The 5428-nt window shown below is 40.8% G+C and overlaps 1 protein-coding gene across 1 annotated transcript in view; it reads right to left on the bottom strand.

The window, feature by feature from the left end:
- NXPH1 (neurexophilin 1) overlaps window positions 1–5428 on the bottom strand; it is a 246502-nt gene that overhangs the window by 124567 nt on the left and 116507 nt on the right. The window lies entirely within an intron of this gene.

Raw genomic sequence — 5428 nt, 5'->3', positions numbered from 1 at the left:
TTCGTTATCAAAAGTCAAGATTTCCTAGGCTGACTTTCTGTAGCATATTGCAATAATGAGGTGAAGCGTACAAACCCGTAATATGTCAAAAATGCAATTTTTCTGCTCTCGTACTTCTTAATGAATATGGCAAAAAAATGTCAGGGTTTTAATGTGTCAAACAGTAAATTGTTCTCAGACAGGTTCACAGAAGCAATATGGGAGATTAATGAACAGACTTTATCAAAACACTCGCCTGCTAACGTGATCGCCTGCTAACAGAACCAGAGGATTCCACCCAAAAATAGGAGGTTTTTTTTATAGCCCGCATGTCTACACTTTAATAGTTATTAGGGGAAAGAGACTTATATTTTCTGTTGTAATTTTGACAAAGTTGACATTTTCTGTGCTCACACTGGCAGAACCATGAGAGAGAGAGGCATGGGAAGGGAGAGAGAGGGAAGAAAAGAGAGCAGGGAGAAAGAGAGAGAAAGAAAGAAAAGAAGAGGGAGCAGGAAAAAGAGAGAATAACACTTGGGAAGGGAGAGAGAGAAGAAAAGAGAGCGGGAGCAAAGAGAGAGAGAATAAGACTTGGGAAGGGAGACAGAGAGAGAACAAAAGAGAGCTGGAGGAAACAGAGAGAGAGGGGGTGGGGGGAGTAAAGAAAATAGTGGAAAGAGAAAGATAATTAGACTTGGGAAGGGAGAGAGAGAGAGAGAAGAGAAGACAGCGGGAGCAAAGAGAGAGAGACTTGGGAAGGGAGAGAGAGAGACAACAAAAGAGCTGGAGGAAAGAGAGAGAGAAAGAGAGAGAGAAGAAAAAAATAAAAGAGAGTGGAAAGAAAGAGAATTAGACTAGAGAAGGGAGAGAGAGAGAGAGAGAGAGAGTGGGGGGGGAGAGGGAGAGAGAGAGAGAAGAAAAGAGATAGAGCGAGAAAGAGAGAACACAAAAGAAAGCGGAAAGAAAGAATGAGAAATGGGAAGGGAGAGAGAAGAAAGAGCGGGGAGGATGAGAGAAAGAAAGAGAGTGGGGACAGGTGATAAAGGAGGGGTGGAAATAGAAGGAGAGAGGGAAGTAGAGAGATACAGAAAGAGACAGTGGACAAAACAGGGGGGGATAGGAGAGAGAGTGAGAACCCATCAAGAGAGGGGAAGGAAGGAAGGAAGTGAGGGAACATTTCAGTATCAGATGTTCTTGGAATTTTTCCTACTTGCAATTGATGATTAGAATTTAAAGTAGAACTTAATTTTTTTTTACATAAAATAGTATCAGTTATGTTTTCGACAGCAGAAGGGGTTCTGTGTGTCTCTTATGCCACAGAATCTCTTCCCTGTTACTGCTAATAATATTTTTCTAATTTCATACGGACTGTACTGCAGGCATAGCTCAGTATACAATTTGGCATCTGTAGAATGCTAGGATTAGGTATTAGGACTGTTGCTTGCACATGGGAGTCACTTGGTCCCAGTACCTAATGTTAGCATTCTGTGAACTACATCATCTTTGGCGCTGGAGTAGTGAAGAAAGAAGACTGCGGACATGTAAGAAGAGTGGAAGAAGATAGGCAGCAACGCGGTAACAAAGGGGACTACGGATGCAACATGGGGGGGATTTCACTGTGCGCAATGATAACCTGTGGCATTGCTGTACATTAAAGCTGAATTTTACTTGCCATAATGTGTAATGACGTGCAAGTGTGAACAGCATAATTTCACGTTACGGCAGAGTTCCTTCCTTCTTCCAGTGATGCAACATCACTGGAAGAAGGAAGGAACTCTGCCGTAACGTGAAATTATGCTGTTCACACTTGCACGTCATTACACATTATGGCAAGTAAAATTCAGCTTTAATGTACAGCAATGCCACAGGTTATCATTGCGCACAGTGAAATCCAAAAAGATACATTTGGGGACTTTTCCACTTATGAACACTTGTAAAAAGATTTTCAGTGTCATCTATTTCTATATCTCCCAGTGAAGCCAGGTGTTGAGGAGGATGGGTAAGGTATACAACATTTTCCAAGAAGTTCTTCGTATTCGAATATATTTGCATATTTGAATTAGCCTGCTTACCAGGCAATGCTGTTTTACCTCAAGCCCTGCTGGTTCAATTATGAAATAATTACTACACAAAATAACATGGAGATCAGGGCGCCCCATATGTAACCAAGCTGGAGGTGAAATTGGCCTATTTTCTTCCCCGTCTCAACGCAGGAAGCTTTAAACACAATTTCAATAAACGGGGAAAAAAAAAAATCTGACATGATTTGAATTTGTGACCCTAAGTTTACATTGATGTTCTTTTCAAAAAACATTTAAAGGATCAATCCACACAAAAAATGTATTTCAATTATAACTTCAAGTGATTCGTCAAATTGGCTTTTTTTTTTTTTTTAATCGTTAAACAATGCCAGTGGAAAGATACCCAAAAATAAAATTCAACATTTGGAAAAATAGACTGCAAAATATATTTCTAACTCCAGGAAAACAGCTAAATACACAATTGATGCATGGTGCTCCAAGCTCGCTCCCGTGATGGAGTACAATCATCTCTGAATTGGTGCTGACACTGTCCTTCCTTCTGGAGGGTGGCTACTTTTGTTCCTCATGGTCCCTGTGTGTGTTGTAAAGTAGTCACCGCTCCAAGATTGCTCCCGTGATGGACTACAATCTCATGTTTAGTTTACTAATTTGTATTGAGATTGTAGTCCAATCCTGGAAGCAAGCTTGGAGCGGTGACTACTTTACAACACACACAGGGACCATGAGGAACAAAAGTAGCCCCACTCCAGAAGGAAGGACAGTGTCAGCAACAATTCAGAGATGATTTGAGAATCTACAGCCGAGTGATACACTACTACTATGCAAAACTTCCATCAGATAGCGCTTCCCCCATTGGACACAGTAGTGGTGAAAGGGGTGGTGGTAGGAACCAAAAAAGCCAACGGGGGACCAGACGTCTGACACACTCAGAAAAGCTCTTTAAAGGAGAACTATGGGGTAAGTGTTTTTCCCCATAGTTCTACTAAAGGTCACTGGAGGACGCGTCCTCCCGTGACCCAAAGCTCAGTATATTGCGAGCTTCAGCTCGCGGCATACTGAGACTGCTGCAGCCGGGACGGATCCCAACATTACTGTTGAGATCCACCCAGCTGAGTGATTGACAGCTGGCTCTGCCTATCTAGAGGCAGAGCCAGCTGTACCCACCCCCTCCCCCGTCCATTCCGCCAGTCAGCACTGGCGGATCGGAGCGGAGAGGGGGGGGAATCCCTGCAGGGAGCCGTGAGTGACAGTCACGGCTCTCTGCAGGGACAGGATCGAGAAGTGAGCGAGCGACGGTATGTGTTCGCTCACTTCCCGATCTATTGAGCCGACGTGTGACAGTTTCATTGTCACACGTCGTCTCTAACTATGAGGTTGAGTGAAAACCACTCACCTCATAGTTCTCCTTTAAGAAAGCAACATTTTTCACTCCTCTGACAGGGTTGCTTTAAACTAGTTGTAAAATACAATTATCTATTTATTAATGAATACACAAATGCAATATATAGACATTGCAGAGAACTTTCTGTGAGGGACAGCAATGAAGACAAGATAGTTATTTTTTTAATTTTTGCACCTGCTTGGGCCTTAGTTTTTTTTTGTACAACAGCAAAAAGTTTCCCAGCACACTCACCAGCCAGCATGCAAAAAAACTTGTCTCACCGCTAAGGTTAGAAATAGAGGTTTAGATATACGTCTTCTGCAGAAAATGTGAAAGCCGCGCCAAGGCACCTCTATACAGTGCAGTCCCAACTCTAAACTATGAGAGTCTCCCTCTTGGAGCACATGATGTGGCAAAAGATCAAATTGTTAGTTAGGTTTTTTTTGGACACAGTGGACACATCGACACATTTTCACTACAAGTTTATCTTATCCAGCATTTTCTGTTGATTATTATTTAATTTACAATCTTATCTTATTTTTAAAGTTTTTTTGTTAATTTTTTAAGAAAAACTATTTACTTTTTCATTGCTTTTGTATTTCTCAAATTTCTTTTGTTGAATATTTTCTGCTACTTTAAGTCTACTTTACTCAATTATTTGAAAGTCTATTAAAGCTCTTCCAGTCATATCCTAGTTGGTAATAGAGAAAGCACAAAGCGGCGTACTTCAGATGCAGAAATGGACAGCAATTGATCACAAAAAAGCTATTTTGGTGGAACATTGTTCAGATTGCGCGTTGTTTGTCTGTCATGAACACTTAGCTGCATGGGGGGGGGGGGGGGGGATGTACGTCTGTGACAAACAATGGAGGATCTCTAGATTGGTGGTTCAATTTAGACATGTTTTTGAGCCCTCGGTGAACCAATGTTCTCATTTGAAATATACCTCATCTTTTATTATGAGGAAGCGGCGCCATTCGTTACTGAACAATATAAGGAATACACAATTAATTTCCTTTTTATCCCTTTTCTGTAGGTCAAAGTTGAAGCGCATTGTAAAAAAAATATAAGAGAGAGGTTTATATCATTGTGTATGTCTATAAACAGGATGAATTATCCATCAGTGTTAATATTCATCGGTAGCTTGAATCTACAATGTTTAACACAGAATATTTTAGTGCGAATATGACTGCGCAAGCCCGGAGAGCAGTTTTTTAATGGGACCATTTTTTTGACTAACATAAAAACAATTAAGGATTCCATCTAACCTTGAAAGTGAGCAAATTGAACTTTCTACCGAGCAATAAAATAAGCAGTTCCTTTCTTCAGATGTGATGTAAATCAAGAATCAAGTTTAATACATTAGCCCGTTTAATTCCGGAATCAGGTTTAATTCTTTAACGCATTTAAATTGAAAATCAAGTTTAATTCAGTAGTGCATTTTTTATGTGCAATACTCTGAAGGAATATCGGATGAGCTTCATTTAGTGTGTTTTATCATAAAGCCGTTTTCCTGCTTGCTATATTGATGAAAGAAGGCTTTTCTGTTGCATGTGTGAACCTGGTAAGGGTTGTCTGGACTTATTTGTGTCAAGCTTTTCTTTTCCTACATAACAGGAAGTAACAGTTTGGATGCAGATATCATTAAGTGTAACCCTACCCCAGTGGAGGGACCCTTACTGCAGCATTGTGGTGTAGCTCTAATGGTTCGTTAGAAACTTCTTTTTGATTTTGAGGACCTTACAACCAACTATACTGCCTGCCTGATAAGTATAAATGTGCAAGGGGCAGACATTGATTAAGGTAAAATAGGTCCTAGGCAAGGTAGCATTTTTGTCCCAATCCCTTCAATTGACATTGATTAGGAGATTAGGATTGCAATAGAAAACCTACCAACTTTGCATTGTCTAAAATGCCCCCCACCCCCATCATACACCCACTGCCTCCAAGAGCATCCCCTCTTGTGAAATATAAGGCAAGTGCACACACAGCTTTTAGCAGGGTTGTCCCCATAATGAAGCAGACT

Source organism: Nanorana parkeri, unplaced genomic scaffold, assembly GCF_000935625.1.
Source record: "Nanorana parkeri isolate BGI_ZX_2015 unplaced genomic scaffold, ASM93562v1 scaffold184, whole genome shotgun sequence".
NCBI lineage: Eukaryota > Metazoa > Chordata > Amphibia > Anura > Dicroglossidae > Nanorana > Nanorana parkeri.
Note: the sequence above shows the minus strand (reverse complement) of the source record. Positions and strands in the feature narration are given on the sequence as shown.